This window comes from Vulpes vulpes, chromosome 11 (assembly GCF_048418805.1).
Source record: "Vulpes vulpes isolate BD-2025 chromosome 11, VulVul3, whole genome shotgun sequence".
Taxonomy (NCBI): Eukaryota; Metazoa; Chordata; class Mammalia; order Carnivora; family Canidae; genus Vulpes; species Vulpes vulpes.
The window spans coordinates 1,417,453-1,435,175 of NC_132790.1; positions in this window are offsets into that span (position 1 = coordinate 1,417,453).

The following is a 17,723-nucleotide window of genomic DNA, read 5'->3' on the forward strand; positions in this document are numbered from 1 at the left end:
GGTTGGCCTGCCTGGTGCTGGTGAGTGGTCAGCAGAGGCCTCGCAGACTTAGCATCCCAGCTTGGTGGGGGGGGTGCAGGGTAGAGGCAGGCCCTGCCCACACTGGGAGCAGAAGAGGCAGTGGAGCACACTGCTCCCCGTTGCCTGGGCCAGGGCCCCATGTGTAGGCCTGAGCTCACCTGCAGCCTTTATTTTTAGCGAGTAATCAGCCTTCATTTTGTTCCTCTCAGCAAGCCCCCCCCCCGCCCCCCAATGTCTAAATGGCCCCTGTAATTAGCACCTCACCAGCTCTAATTCCCTCCCTAACTGCCTGGAATGACCATCCAGCTGATCTTTGTTCCCTTAATTGCTGTTGGACTCCTGATCCCTGCACACCACTTCTCTTCTCCCCCTTCCCTCCCTTCTGATTCAAGGAGCTGTTGTTGTTGTCGTTTTTAAAATTTTTATTTATTTATTCATGAGAGACACATAGAGAGAGGCAGAGACACAGGCAGAGGGAGAAGCAGGCTCCATGCAGGGAGCCCGACGTGGGACTCGATCCTGAGACTCCGGGATCACGCCCTGGGCCGAAGGCAGATGCTCAATCGCTGAGTCACCCAGGGATCCCCTCAAGGAGCTGTTGTATACAGTACAGTCAGTATTCAGCTTTTCTTTTTGAATCCCGGGGAGTCTTTGGAATCCCTATAGTTCTGCTAGTTGAGAGCCATCTCCCTGAAAACAACCCTCATTTGCTGTTTGTGTTTGAAACCACATCCTCCTGCCTAGCCTTGCTGGCTTCGTAGAAATTAACTTCCAGGTCAAGAGAATGGGTATAACCAGCCACCTTTTATAGGAGAGAAAGTTGGGGGCATCAGGGAATTCCAGGCTTACTTGTGCAGCTAGTTACTGATGGGGTGAGACCACTCTCCTAAGCACTGGACGCAGTGGCCTCTTGCTTCCCTGCTTCTTCCAGTAACTCAAACTTGGACTGCCTCAAGGATCTTAATTTCTACTCATACTCATACTCTCTTAATGCCAGCCACCCCACTCACATTTCGTTTTAATTTCAACCTCGAATTTTCTGAATTTAAAAATCGCTTTGCCCCATCTTCTGCCCCAAGATGCTATACAACAATAGTAAAACGTATCATTTCCTCGCCACCTGTCATGTCTCAGGTGCCATTTTGATGCCTTATAGAGACTATCTCATTGTGTTCTCCCCTCAACTCTATGAAACATGATTGCTCTCCCCCCTCACTGTGCACACTCAAAAGTCGTGGCTCCAGCTCTAGTTCCTTCCATCTCTTGCAATTTTAGTTTTTCTCACTCCAGTCAGTGAATCATGCCTACCAACACACAAATGTGATTTAATATCTCCCATCTTCAAAAAATAACCTTTGGGGGCAGCCTGGATGGCTCAGTGGTTTAGTGCCATCTTCAGCCCAGGGCGTGATCCTGGAGACCCAGGATCGAGTTCCACATCAGGCTCCCTGCATGGAGCCTGCTTCTCCCTCTGCCTGTGTCTCTGCCTCTCTCTCTTTCTCTCTCTCTCTCTCTCTCTCTGTGTCTCTCATAAATAAATAAATAAAATCTTAAAAAAAAATAACCTTTGGTTCACATGCTCCTTCAGTCTTCACTTATTTCTCTCCTCCCAATTACAGAATAATTTCTATTTTTAAAAAAAGTAAAAAAAATAAATAATAAATAATAAATAAAAAGTCTGTATTTTATGCTCCAATTCCTCCCCTCCATCTTCATGGAAGACAATCCAGTTGGGTTTTTGTGCTTTCCACAATTATTGTCAAGGTCACCAATAGCTTCCGTGTAGCTAAGGCCAATGAGCAATTCTTATCTCTCATTCTACTTGACTTGCCAGCAGAATTTGACACAGTTGATCTCTCTCTCTCCTTTTTGACACACTCTTAGACTTCCAGGCACCAGGACACCACTCCCTCTTGCTTCTTCTCCGACCTCCGTGGCCCCTCCTCCTCAGCGACCTTTGCTGGGTCCTCATTTCCATTCCCTCCAAACTGGCTTAGAGTCCAGTTCTTAGACTTCTGTATCAACACTGACTCTCTAGGTCATCCCACTGTGTCTCATGATTTTACATAGTATCTATATGCTGATGACTACTCCGTTGGATCTCCAGTCCTGACTTCACCTATGAATCTCTGATTCACATGTCTGATCCCTTACCTGATATCACTACTTGCCTGATGAACAGGCAACCTAAATTTAGCATGTTCAAAACCAAACTTCCGTGCAATCTTGGTGGAATGCCTCCCCAAAACTCCTCCTCATCTCAGTAAATGGTAACGTCATTGTCTGACTTGCTCAAGCCCAAAACACTGAAGTCAGATTTAACTCCTCTTTTTCTCTTCTGTCACAAAACTAACAATCTAGCAAATCTTGTCAGCATCCCCTTGCAGATATATCCATGACCTCATTACTGTTCACTGTTGCTACTTTTACCCCTTTGGTCTAAGATACCAACATTTTTGCATCTATTTTTTTATAAATTTATTTTTTATTGGTGTTCAACTTGCCAACATATAGAATAACACCCAGTGCTCATCCCATCAAGTGCCCCCCTCAGTGCCCGTCACCCAGTCACCCCCACCCCCTGCCCACCTCCCCTTCCACCACCCCTAATTCGTTTCCCAGAGTTAGGAGTCTCTCATGTTCTGTCTCCCTTTCTGCACCTATTATTAAATAGAATCTTAACTCCTCTCTCTTCTTCCCTCACTACCTCCTCACATGATATACCAGATCATGTCAGTTGATGACACTCCTCTGTTCAAAGTCCTTGAATGGCCCCATCTCACTCAAAGTGAAATTCAAAATCCAGATGAAGGCCTCTAAAACTCAGCATGACCTGGCCCTACAGTACTCCTCTGAGATTATCTCCTAGTACTCTCCCCTCTGCTTACTCTGCTCGAGCCATACTTGCTCCTTGAACCACCAAGCAAGTTTGGTCTCTTTGAATTTACCATTCCCTCTGCTTGATGAATTTTCCACCAATAACTGTATGGTTTGTTCTCTTGCTTCATTCAAATCATTGCTCACATGTTGCCTTATCTGAGCATCCTTTGACCGGATATGAGGCCTCCTGACCACTGTGATGGACAGATTCCAAAGGCGGCCCTCACGATGCCCACCTTCTGGTGTTCCTCTCTTTACGTAATCCCTCCCCTGGAATGTGGGCTGGACACGTGCTTCTCACGAATGGAATCTGGAAGAAGTGATGAGATGTCACACCCATGATTGTTAACACTATATAAAGCTCCATCCATCTTGTTGTCAGACTCACTCTAGAGATTTTCTCTCTTGTTGGCTTTGTAGAAGTAAGTATCTATCTGCTGGTTGGGACGCCTGGGAGCAAGATGCTGAGATCAGCATCTAGGATTTGAGGGCAACCTCGAATCAACAGCCAGCAAGAAACACGAGCCCTCAGTTTTGCATCAACAAGGGTATTGATTCTACCATCAACCTGAGTGAATTAGAAGTGGATTAATCCTCAGTTGAGCCTCCAGATGAGAATGCAGCTCAGCTGACACCTTCATTGCAGCCTTCTGACCCCCCAGAGAAGATTCAGCTAAGGAATCCCTGGATTCTCACCTACAGAATCTGTGAGATTATTGTGTATTTTCAAACCACCAAGTTTGTGCTAATCTATTAGGCAGCAATAGATGATACATACAACCACCTTATCAAACTTCGTTCCCTGTTATTCCTTTTCTCTTCCCTTCTTTTATTTTTTTCTGTAATCCTTACCACATTTGTTTGGTATATTTGCTTACTATCTTTCTCCTCCACTAAAATGTAAGATCAGAAAGGATTCCCAGTTGAATCTGCAATTTCAAAAAAGATTTCAGGTTCATAACAGAAATTTAATAAATATTTTTATTTATTAGCAAGTAAATGAATGTTTTTCAGTTTTAATAATAGCTACATTGTTTTATGTGCACCATGGCCTGGTGCTTCTATGATGAAGAGCTGGGGTTATTTTCTCCCCTAGTAGATCACAGACCAATTCCTTCACAAAGTGAAAATAAAATGGATTACTCAAAAAATGAAATAAAATGAAGCCATTTAAAACAAAATTATTATAGAGTCAAAAGACATAAAACTATCCTGTCAAATTGCTTTAAAAATTTCTAAATGCACACTTATAATTTTTGTACTTGTCTCATTGCAAACCTGTAACAGTCCTCGAACAGACATCAATCCAGGGAAAACATGTTAAGTGGCCACTACTGAGCAATAGTCAGTGCTCTGCTCAGATCGCCTCAAATCTTCTTTCCCATTTCTGTCCTAACTTTGGTTGCTCTCCCTCCACTATCCTACACTAGTAACTCTACTGGTGTGGACTCCCTTCAGGCTACTGGAGCCCAGCTGCCCTGCATTACTCAGAAGTTTAGAATGAGACATAATCCAGAATTTTCCTATGGAATTAGACTAAAGCTACCTTCTTTGGAACATCACTTGAAATCATACCCTTGCTTGGCTTCTTCTCCTTCCCAATCCAGCTTCTCCCCTCCCTTTATTGTTTCTCCTGGAGGCACCTCGTTAATAAATCACTTGCATATACATTCCCATCTCAGGGAATGTAGATGCTAGACCTATGGCAGGCACTGGACAATTGCACCATGATCCTATGACACAAGTCCTTCATTGACTGTTATAGATCATGAAACTAGAGTACCAGAGTGGAACAAAGTTTCAAAATTGTTGTGTGGGGTTTACTTTAGAATATACCAAGGGCAGCTGGGTAGCTCACAGTTAAGTGTCTGACTTTTGATTTCAGCTTAGGTCATGATCTCAGGGTCATGGGATCAAGCCCTGCATTGGGCTCCGTACTCAGCAAGGAGTCTGTATGAGATTCTTTCTCTCTCTCTCTCCCTCTACCCCTCCACCCCTGTGCTCGCTTGCTCTCTCTCTTAAATAAATAAATAAATAAATAAATAAATAAATAAATAAATAAACCTTTTAAAATAAAAAATAAAGTACATCAAGCAGAGATGTAGTGACTGATACAAAATAGTTAGCCGACTAGTAGTGGTCAGTAAAATAGAAAAGGTGCCCTGAAGGTAATCTATATTCTAGGATGAGTCAGGTAGCATTTGAAGGAAACAAATGAATAGTTCATACTACAGGTTAGACTAAAGAGTACTCAAAATAATTTATCATTGGTGAAATGAGTGTTTTAAATTTGTGTTTAGCTCTGAGTATTGTACAGGCACCACTGTTCGTGCATAAATATGACTCAGGAAGTGGTGAACCCAGTACATTAATGGCACCACAAATCTAGAACTTTTTTTACTCGTTGTAGCCATACCTGTAGGAGGACTGAGCCAACGAGAGTACCTTGCCATCCACCCATCATCACATTTGCTCAGAGTGACCCTTTTATGCGAGATGCTCGTCAGAGTCCACTAAGGGTAGCACATGTTTGCAACTGAGTAGTTTTGTGAACCTGTGTCCTTCCTGTAGGACTTTTGGAAGCCCTTCATCCTCTTTCATTCCATCCTATCAAAAACTCTGTCTTACATGTCTTCAGTGTGTGTCACCAGAATTCATGCTATTAAAGGGTCCTCCTCAGATTTTTATAATAATAATACCATCTCTGGTATCTGCGGTTCTAGCAAAAAGTTGTGTGGCCATACCCTTGGACTTTTACCCAGAGCACACTTTTCCTAACAGTAAATCTGATTTTAGCATCTTTTATAATTTGGACAAACCGAGAATATTCAAAAGCATTGAATCCCAGTTCATTTTTGCTTTGTAGTTCTTCCCTCAAGTTATCTCTTTCTTCTTACATTTTACGAAAAGCACTCAGAAGAAACGAGGCCACACATTTAACACTTTGCATGGAAATCTCCTCAGGTAAATATCCAAGGTCACTGCTTACAAGTTCTGCTTGTCACCCAACTATAGGACACAACTCAGCTAAACTTTCTGCCACTACGTGGAGGGATAACTTTTCTACCAATTTCCAATAACGTGTTCCTCATTTTCTTCTGAGCCCACACCAGAAGCGCCTTTAATGTTCATCTTTCTATAATCATTCTTTTCATGATGATGTATATTCTCTAAGGTGGCTTCTTTTCTCTGCTGTGCTCCTCACTTCGTTCTAGGCCCTCGCTGTGTGCCATCAATATCCATATTTCTACCCACGGTCTGTTTAAAGAAACACAGGCTTTTTGTATCATGCACTTCAACATTCGTCCAGTTTCCACCCATTTCCGACTCCAAAGCTACTTCCACATCTATAGGTACTTATTACACTGCACCATATTTCCTGGCACCATCATCTATTTTAGTTCCCTGTAGCTGCTCTAACACATTGTCACAAACTAGATGACTCAGAACAACGGAAATTTGTTGAAGCCAGAAGTCAAACTGTAGTATCACTGGATTGACATCAAGTTGCTGGTGGGATCACACCCCCTCCGGAGGCTCGAGGAAAGAATGTGTTCCTTGCTGCTTCTACTACAGGTGGCTGCCAGTGCTTCTTGGCTTGTGGCCTCACTATTCCAAACTGCCTTCATCTTCACATACCTTCCCCTCTGCATGTGTCTTTTCTCCTCTTTTAGTTCTCTCTTATCAGGACATTTGTGGATGCATTAGGGGTCATCTACATAATTCATATTATTCTTCATATCCAGATCATTAACTTAATCACACCTGCAAAGGCTCTTTTTCTTCATGAGGCAACATTTATAGATTCCAGTATATCTGATCAGGACCTGGTATCTTTAGATATTATTCAGACTACTGCACTCAGAGAGGTCAAATAATTAGTCTTAGTCATAAGTCAGAACACGTCACTCCTCTGCTCAAAATCCTACAACAGCTCTTCATCTTAAGGTAAAATCAAAGTTTTTACAACGGCCTCCTACTCTCTCTGATTGTTAGTTCATGTTCTTTTAATTAGAACTGTATTTAACTTTCAAAACAATTAAAATTAAGGGTGGGAAGTGAGTGGGAAGGAAAGACTCTATCTTTTACTGTTGCCAAATCTAGAGCAGAGCTATTCCCTAAAAGAATGCCCCACCTCCCCCTATTTTGCTGAAAGCGAGTAGGGGACATCCTCCTCCTCCTCCTCCTATTTTGCTGCAAGGGAGTCTCAGAAAGAGGGAGCTGAGGTGGGGGAAGATGCCCGTAAGCTAAAAAATAAGAATCCTTCTCCCTCTTGTGAGGTTATATGGGGTTCTTATTTCCTTTCCTCTCCTTTTCTGCAGCTGCCAAAATTTGTGATAAATATATATTAATTTTGAAATATAAAAAAAGTTACTTGGAAAAAAAATCAGTAGCCATAACTCTAATAGCACATAGTACAGAATAGTGTTCATTTCCCATTTTTCCCATACCTCTTACATCTTGATCTTTCTCATGTCTATTGGTTTTTTTGTTGTTGCTTTCAAATTTTTCCCTTTTAAGACTGGATTTAATATTTCCAATATCTAACACAGTATCTAGGCATTTAATAAATCACTATTGAAAGAATGAATGAATGTGTTAGTTAATTGATTAAATGGATTTTACCATTTAAATTCTTCAAAGTGAAGAATTGAGAATGTCCCTACTTGAAATGGGCTCAACCATGGCCCTGAGATCCCATACCCTGTACCTGCCCATCTCTGACTCTGCTCACAGTGGCTTGAAGGAAGGATTGTGTGAGAAGTCTGTCTTGCTCTCTGAGGTCTAAATGTGGTTTCATTCAAGTGACCTCCACTGGTTGCTGTCTAGAGTCTTCCCAAATGATAGCATTTACCCCTTCTCTGTGGAACAGTCATTGGCGATAGATGAGACTCTTCTGAATGGGATGTACCTTTCCAGTTCTCTTCTCTCCTCTAAGGAACCCAGAAGGGCTTGGCCTGGATGTTAGCAATGAAAGCCATTCCCTGGGGCCTACAGGGAGAACCTCAACATGAGCGTGGCTCCCAGCTCTGGCTCTCTGAAATGATGAGGTCAACCTGACTATTTAAAGATCTTAGCTTTACTACCCAATCTCATGCCTAGAATGAAGAGTTTCTAATCATTGAAAGAGCCCCCTTGACTTCTATCTGCCCCCAGACAGGTCCTTGATAGCAATGACTCTGAAAATTGCTGTAAGATGGACTCCATGGAGAGACAGTTTGCCAAAGGGTTTCTTTGTTTTCATGTCCCAACTATGTTTAGCATCAGATCTGTCTCAGATGGAATAGGTAAGGAGAAAGATGTGCAAACAGTAAGAGTTACATGTGTCAGGATGGCAGTGATCTAGGTCTTAGCTCCTTTTACTTTTTTCCCCCGTACATATCATTGAGCACATATGAAACCCAGAGGAGTGGATCAAGAGGGAAAATTGGCACCTACTACGTGCCAGGCATTTTACATACATAATTATGCTTATTTCTATTGACTGGGCACCTGTTATATGCAAGATACTTTCACAAAACTTTGTCCTTTTACCCTCACAAATTTTAATGAAGCAGATAACATTAGCATCACTTACTCATTAAAAAATGAGAGGTCAAAGAGGTGAATAACTTATTATAGCTAGATTGCTCCTGGGGCTCAGTATCTGTCTTCTCCCTCTCTCAAAGAACCCCCACACTTGAACTAGGCTGCCCAGAATAAAGACTATATTTCCCAGCCTCCCTTATAGGTATATATGTACACATGTAAGCTTTGGCCAGTGGATTAGAAACAAAATTAATGTGTTCAACCTCTGGAAAATGTTCTTAAATGAAGAGACACAGCATTTCTCCTTCCCGTTGTGTGGCATGCTCATTGTGAAGGCTGGAGCTAGAGCAGTCAGTTTGAACTAAGATAGAAGTCACATATTAAAGATGGTAACTGGGGATCCCTGGGTGGCGCAGCGGTTTGGCGCCTGCCTTTGGCCCAGGGCGCGATCCTGGAGACCTGGGATCAAATCCCACATCGGGCTCCCGGTGCATGGAGCCTGCTTCTCCCTCTGCCTATGTCTCTGCCATTCTCTCTCTCTCTCTGTGACTATCATAAATAAATAAATTAATTAATTTAAAAAAAATAAAGATGGTAACTCTAATAGTTCTGGGTGGTCTACCTTTACATGAAAGAGACATGAATTTTTAATTTATTTAGACCATGGTTATTTGGATTTTTCCCCTAAATAACAAACCTGAAATCCCGCACGTAGGATGTCATAGAGCACATAGGCAGACACAGGTTCCACTCTAGACCTCCTGATTTCTCCAGTCTATTCTGCTATCTCCAGGAAACTCTAGAAGCTTGGTATTAATCGCTGGAAATATGGCTGGATTGGGCACTGGGAACACAACCTTCTTTGAGATGAAGCCATACTGGGCCCTTCCTTCTCAGGTTAGAGGCAGAGGAAAACAACCAACTCATCAATCATATAACAGAATCCACATCTCCAAATCCAGAGTTTTTCCCACGTTGCCAAGCTAATGTGAAGTCATCAGTCCAAATCACTCATGAGTAAGAGACAGAATCCAATCAGGGGTTTGATTTCCTGATATCTAATCCCACATTTTTACCATCACGCCAGGCTGCCTCAGTGACACCTGAGCCAAATCTGAAAACTCTGGATCCTCTTGTGTATTCTCCAAGAACATAAAGAGATCACCAACAGATAGGAAAGAAAGCGGGAAGACAAACATCACTGTCTGGTCCTTCAAGAGCAAGGATTTCCTTTCATTCATCTAGCATTTTATTCCCTAAGGCCTCATATAGGACAGAGCATATACCAGGCATTTAATATGATCTTCTTGGGAGGAAAAAAATGAAGGGTTAAAAGGCTGAAACCAATGACCCAAACTGACTTGGGTCTATTGTCTGCCACAGCACTTGGGTGGCAGCCATAGCTCCGATGAGGCTCTATGCAATACACTTCATTGGCCGAAAAACCAAGTCTGGGTTTTAATAAAACATCCACATCGACATATTGATTTCTCTTGACCGGGACCCTTGCTCTCAGGCTGTTCTCTCAGGCAAGTCAATCCATAGAGACAACTAGCCAGTTCTCACTTTTGTCCCCTGGTGACTAGTTGACTTGTTAGCCACAGAGCCCGGGGCAGTTAGGGTTAATCTCTGTTGGGTCACACACAATAAGTATAGACAGTATGGCCCGTTGACAGGGAGGAAAAGAAACATTTTAAACATCAATATGTGTTGCTCTACTGGCTGAGCCATCATACGCTGATCTTAGTCAAGGTACTTAATCCATCGGCGACTCAGTTTGCTTCATCCGCAGAATGGGAAATTAAAACCATGTGCCTCGTAGAGTTGTTGAGAAGATTTAATGAGTTAATTTATGTAAACTACCTAGAACAGTGTCTACCATACAATAAGTGCCCAACAAATACTAGCTGCCCCTGTCCCGGTCTTCATTATCATCATCATCATCACCATCATCATCATGCAATCTACTGAGTTTATTTTTCGAGGAAAGACAGCTTGATTCCTGAGTCTTTCCCTGTGAGTGCTCCTTCTCCATTAACCATGAGCTAACAATTGAGACACCATATATTGAATGTCCGGATGCTTGGAATGATGTAGGATTATGCCCATTTCAAAATTGTACACATCTTACTGGAATATTATTTTTGACTTATAGAGTTTACACATTGCTTCTTCCCTCCAGGTTACAAGTGCCCTAATTGTCAAGCCTTACTTCTTCTGCCTCTCCTTCCATTGTACCTTTTCTATTTCACCAAGACCCTAAAGAATCTGCTGCCATGTTCTCTCTCGCTGCTCTTCCATTGGCCTCCACACTCACCACTTCTCTGAGGTTAACTCACCCTTCAGGCCTCAGCTCAAGCAGCACTTCTAGGAAATGCTGTCTCACCAGCCAAATCTGAGTTAGCGTGGCTGACGCTGTAAATTGCCCACCCAACAAACGGTCTCAACCTACCTTCTTCCCAAAGCACCTCCCACTCTGAAGACTGACAAAGCCAGATACTTGCTTTCCTGGCCCCTCTATCAGCTGGAGTGGCCATGTGACCTAACTGCTGGATAAAATATACAGGAAAATCTGCTACAAGTGCTTTATGGAAAGATTTTATTTCCTCTCTGATCAAAGCAGACAGCATGCAGAGGAGGATTGTTTTTTGCCACTCTGGATGCCCCATATCCTGACTTTGAAAATGATCATGTGAGATCTGGATCTGCAACAATCATCTTGTGACCACGAACAGACCTAAATAATAGCTAAGACATAGACACACAGAAGCATAGACCATGGAACCGCTGCATCAACCTTGGATCCGCCTACTTCCAGACCTCTTGTTAAATAAGCAGTAAATGTCCTATGGCTTAAGCCACAATTAATTGGTTTTTCTATTACTTGCAGCAGAATATAACCTAATTGATACAACCACCTACCTAACAGCATCACCTCATTTGTAGCCAAAGGCACCAGGTCATGACATCTGATTTCCAGACCAAACTGTACTTAACAAGCTGTGTGCCCCAAGTTGGGCTTTATCTACTCGGAAGATGAGATCCTTTTTCCAATTTTCACAAAGGTAGCCTATGGACTAATGGAGACACGATAGGCTGTCTTCCCAGCCACCCTCTATTTCTTATCATAGCACCTATCCCACCCTGTAATTGCTGATTTCTTTTCTGAATTCCCTATAAAAGTGAGTGTCATGAGGACAAGAAACATTTCTGATTTATCCTATACCCTCAAAGCCTAGCAAAGTCCCTGGCATATAATAGATCTAATAATATTTTAAACTAATTTGAATTCAAGTAACAGTTTAATCTTTGGCCAGGTTTGTCCTCATTTTTTTAGGACAAATGAGGACAGGAAATACGGTCCCCAGGAAGGATAAAGGCCCAGGGATGTATCATGATGCTTAAAGAGTACATCTTGGTGATGGCTAGAGCCCGTGCAACTCAGTAGCAAAAGCTTGACTTCAGGCTCCCCCCATACTCCATCCCCACGGTTGTTTCATTTATCCAGCAAAAGGTTTCTGAGTGCCTACTATAGGCCAGCTCCATGGCTTCCCTCCTCAATCTCTCTAATTTTAGACCTCCCATACTATCCCTCGAGAAGAAATGTTGTCCTTGACTTCTCTTGGATATCTAATGCAGAATCAATCCATCCTGCCAACTTTTATTTATGGGGTTCCCCTCCCAAGTGTGTTTGCCTTTTCAAGGGAGCCCAAGAAAAGGGACAATGTTAGCTTAAAGCAGAGGGTCACAAATCCAAATGTTTGCAGAAGTCAGAGCTTAACTGCCGACAAGTGTAATGCAATGAGGAGTAATGGAGATTGGTTGATCGGAGATCACCCTGCGCCCAATCAAATTCAGCCAATGACTGGAGGGTAGAAGGCTCGGGGTGGCCAAATCTTCTGAACATTCATGAAAAATCAAAGTTTTGTGTGATGCCCCCCAGTGTTAGCTGCTTGCAGGTCATTCAAACTTTTTAAATAAAAGCTATATTGGCCAATCAAAACATATCTGTAGGATAGAACCAATCTGTGGGATATCCTTTTGAGACCTCTGACTTACAGGAGTGAATGGAGGCCTCCTCATGATTCCATGTTTCCCAGTTGGAGAGAGTTGAGGGTATAGCATGGGGAGAAACAGGGGTATGGCAAAGAAGGACAAAAAACGGGCAAAGATTTAGCTGGGGGCATGGAAGACAACTAGCTCTTGCTCAGCTCTGGTCCCTCATATTCTTGCTTGGATCTTCACATTGCCCTCGGGTGAATGTCATCTGTCCATTTGATAGCTGTATCAGTAGGGAAGCTGGGACTTGAACTCAGGTCTCCTGACTTCTGGTTTGGGCTTTTTCTAATTCATGCCACTGATGCACTTTGTTCTTGCTCACCATCCTTTAAACCTGGGTTAGGTGGTCCATCTCCATGCATTTTATTTTATTTTTTTTTTAAGATTTTATTTATTTATTAAGGAGAGACAGAGAGAGAGAGAGAGAGGCAGAGACATAGGCAGAGGGAGAAGCAGGCTCCCTGCAGGAAGCCTGATGTGGGGCTTGATCCCTGGACAATGGGATCAAGACCTGAGCCAAAGGCAGACGCTCAACCGCTGAGCCACCCAGGTGCCCCCATCTCCATGCATTTTAAATTGATAAACCACAGTTTCCTCATTCGTGAAATGGGTGTATAATAGCACCTGTTCATAGACTTGTGCCTGGCACATTGTACACACTTTTTAAATATTTGCTGCTTTCTCTTTGTTCTTATTGTTTCATTTACTTTCCTTTTCTCTTTCTTTTTAGGAAAGATTTTTTTTTTTGAGATTTTTTTTTTTTTTTTAAATCACCATTCCCTGCCTTCAACTCCATTCCTGTGAAAGGGCATACTTACGGGATCTTCCCCACGTGGAAATGGTTTATTGATAATGTTGCCAAGATTCCCAACAGGAAGGAAGGAAGGAAAGAAGGAAGGAAGGAAGGAAGGAAGGAAGGAAGGAAGGAAGGAAGGAAGGAAGGAAAGAAGGAAGGAAGGAAGGAAGGAAGGAAGGAAGGAAGGAAGGAAGGAAGAAGGGAGGGAGAGAGGAAGGAAGGGAGGGAGGAAGGGAGGAAGGAAGGGAGGGAGGAAGGGAGGAAGGAAGGAAGGAAGGAAGGGAGGAAGGAAGGAAGGAGGAAGGAAGGAAGAAGGGAGGGAGAGAGGAAGGAAGGAAGGAAGGAAGGAAGGAAGGAAGGAAGGAAGGAAAGAAGGAAGGAAGGAAGGAAGGAAGGAAGGAAGGAAGGAAGGAAGGAAGAAGGGAGGGAGAGAGGAAGGAAGGGAGGGAGGAAGGGAGGAAGGAAGGAAGGAAGGAAGGGAGGGAGGAAGGAAGGAAGGAAGGGAGGGAGGAAGGAAGGAAGGAAGGAAGGAAGGAAGGAAGGAAGGAAGGAAGGAAAGAAAGAAGGAAGGAAGGAAGGAAGGAAGGAAGGAAGGAAGGAAGGGAGGAAGGAAGGGTAAGAAATGTTCATTCACGACGCAGAGTGTGGCTCCCAGGCGTGCCAGGTTCCTGTGCTCACACTTCTCCCTAACAGCCTGGGGTGTTGTGCTAGAGCCCAGAAATGACCCTGACAAATCAATGGAAGCAAGGAATGGCGGGTTTACATAGTTTTAAAACTGGTGCACCTCCCGCTAAGAAAGCCCATTCTCGTGCCCTAAGATCCAGCCTGCAAGACTAGCATCAAAGATGATACCTTGTGCTTTGGCAAAGAATTCCACTACACGATCAGTTTTAAACTCACCATGGGGTCCCCCTAGTGTATCTGAAATACAACTGTATTGGTCAAATTTAATTAAAAAAATCCATAATTCTAGAGCCGGGGTGAATTGCCGAGATAACCTTCTCCACCTTACGGATAGGGAGAAACGAGGCCCAGAAAGGGGAAGGAACCTGCCCCTGTGTGTAGTACCAGCTGTGGCGGAGTCAGCGACAGATTCTTGGTTTGTCTTGTGGTTGTTGTTGTCAAAAGACTGAGCCCTTCATTCCACAGGTGACACAGCCAGCAGGACGGACGGCTTGCTCGCGGCCCCTCGGCCACTGTCAGTGGACATCCATCCAAACCAGAGCCTAGGCTTCCAGCCCTCCGGTCCTGGGTATTTGCACCCCATTATGCTGTCCCACAGGAGTCTAGGATGTACCCGTGGGGGCAAGAAAGAAACGGGCATCGCCCACATACTTGCCGATTCCAGGAGGGGTCAAGGCATCCAGGGTTAAAAGACGCACCTCCGTGGGCCCCAAACCTTGGAAACGAGGGCCCTTGATTAAGGGAATCCTGTTGTCATCATTCCACTCAGTTCCTAGGTCGGGACCTCAGGCAGGGGTGGCCCGGCCGCTCAGAGGAAACGTCGGGGACCATCACAGCGCAGAGCTCCCGGCCCACTCCCCCAGGCGCCCAGCACCTGGCACCTGGCATCCCTCGTTCCCTAGTCCTCCCACGACAGACACACAGCTGACCCGTGCGCTGGCTCTGCACCGCAGAGCCCCTGTGCCCAGAGCTCCATCCAGCAGCTTGCTGCTGCGGCCACGCGCCCCTGCGGTGCCGGCTCCCAGAGGTGGCGGCCCACCCGTGGCTGGGCCCACCCACGGCTTGGCTCACTCATGGCCTGGCTCACCTGTGGCCTGGTCACCTGTGACCTGGCTCACCTGTGGCCTGGCCCACCCCTAGCCTGGCTCACTTGTGGCCTGGCCCACCCCTAGCCTGGGTCACCCATGGCCTGGCCCACCCGTGGCCGGGCCCACCCACGGCTTGGCTCACTCCTGGCCTGGCTCACCTGTGGCCTGGTCACCTGTGGCCTGGCTCATCTGTGGCCGGGCCCACCCCTGGCTTGGCTCACCCGTGGCCTGGCTCACCTGTGGCCTGGTCACCTGTGGCCTGGCTCATCTGTGGCCAGGCCCACCCCTGGCTTGGCTCACCCGTGGCCTGGCTCACCTGTGGCCTGGCCCACCCCTAGCCTGGCTCACCCCTGGCTTGGCTCACTCATGGCCTGGCTCACCCGTGGCCTGGCTCACCTGTGGCCTGGCTGTGCGCCGACAGCTCCTGAGCTCGGCCGTTGGCCTGATGCTGGGAGCTCTCACAGAGCCGTGCTGGGGCTCCAGCACCGAGTCCCTTCCAGCGTCCTGGGTGGGAGACGGTCTCAAACCCAGAGGTGAAGAGTTTGGTGGCAATGGCTTTTTAACAGAAGCGTTCCCTGCCTGTCAACCTTCCCGCTAAATCCAGCAATATGTTTCCATTTCGACACGGTTGTGGGTTTTTTTTTTTTTTTTTTTTGAGACTACATCTGTAGAACTGAGAAGCGTTGGAGCAATTTCCATAATAGCGAGTTTCCTACCCCATTCTTGCCAGTTTACATGAAGTGACAGTGTTTATTGTGTAGGATACGGATATTATGGCTCCGAAGTCATTTTCTTGGATGTCACCCACTCCGCTTTGTTTCTGCTTGTTACTCCAGCAGAACGATTCTCTCAGGAGAAAAACTAAGATTTTTAATAAAAGCACAACACTGTAAAATGGTTTTTAAGGGAAAGTCATTTTTTATGAGCTCTGCTAACTGCCAGCCTGCTGAACACATTCCACTTCTTTTTCAATCCCTCGTCCCTTCCCGGGGGCAACTGCCTCCTGGGGAACATGTTATGCTTCCCCTCGGGTCCCGCAGCCTTGCTGCAGTCCTGGCAGCTAGGGGGGTGTTTAATCCATGTTTGCGGAAAATGAGAAAATAAACATCTCTACCTTGTTACGCCCCGTAAAAGATAGCAGCGGACCAACCCGACGCTGCAAATTGGACTGAGCAGAGGAGCCGGTTTGTCGGGCCAACGCCACAGGAGTCGGCGGCCCCTTTGCGTAGATCATTCATTCACAAGATTGTTTAAATCTCCCACGTTATGCAAAAAAAGAAATTGGTGTGATACAGAAATCATGCTTTATATCAGGAATTCCCAAAAGACGCAGTCCCGTGCCTCTATTTTTAGGTAATGTTTGAGGAAATTAGGGGAACATTTTTGGTTGTTGCGGTGATTTCGGAGATGGGCAGTGTCGGTTAGTAGACAGAGCTCAGGGACGCCAGGTACCTTGAAATGTTCAGGGCAGTCCTAAGAAACACTCTTCATGCCCTGCACGACCTCCTAGTGTCCCACTTAGGATTCACACAGGTGAGAAAGAAACCTGTGTGGGTGCGTGCAAGCGTCAATGGGCGCTCCGAGCCTGAAACCCGATCCCGTTTGGCGGGTACTAACTCTTTTAATTTGCAAGGAATAATTTTCTCAGGAAGGTACTTTCCATGTGAATCTGAGGTAGATGGTGAGTTTAAAAAATAGTTGTACTAAGAGTTGTTTGCCATTAAAAAATAATAATAATAATTAATCAATTAACTAATTTAAAAAACCCACATCATGGGGCGCCGGGGTGGCTCAGTCAGTTAAGCAGCCGACTTTTGATTCCGGCTCAGGTTGTGATGTCAGGCCCCGTGCTCAGCGTGGAGTCTGCTTGAGGATGCTCTCTCTCTCCCTCTGCTCCTCCCTCTTGTCTCTCTGTCTCAGATAAATAAATAAATCTTAAAAAAAAAAATACATCAAGGAAAACAGCATCCTTATGGCATTTAAGACCAACACCTGTATCAGCCTGCATGTGCCAAGTTCCTAGAAATTCTACATATAGATGCAAATATTTGACTCTTACACAATGTTTCGTGTGCTTGTGCTGAAGCAAGTACGTACTGAAATAGATATTATTATTTACTTTCCTTTTAATAATCCTTTCCTTCACACAACATTACAAATAGACCCTTGTTAACTGTTGAGTGTAGACAGAGTGTGCTATCCATGATTTTCACTCAGGGTAGGAAATGCTATGTTACCAAATGTTTATTATAAGAAGAAAGGTGGGGCAGCCCAGTGGCTCAGCGGTTTAGCGCCGCCTTCAGTCCAGGGCCTGATCCTGGGGTCCCTGAATCGAGTCCCACGTCGGGCTTCCTGCGTGGAACCTGCTTCTCCCTCTGCCTGTGTCTCTATGCCTCTCTCTCTCTGTCTCTCATGAATAAATGAATGAATGAATGAATGAATGAATGAATGAATGAATAAAATCTTAAAAAAAAAAAAAGAGGAAGAAAGGTGCCCTGAGTTTCATTGCTTGAGAACCACTACCCTGCAGGAGCTCCTCCTACATGCCACACCCTATGGGAACAGTTGGAGACACAACGATAAACCAGTCAAACCCAGGTCGGCCTCCTTTGAATGTACAGGCTACCGAGGGAGTCAGACGTCACCATATAATTGGGCCAGTGATT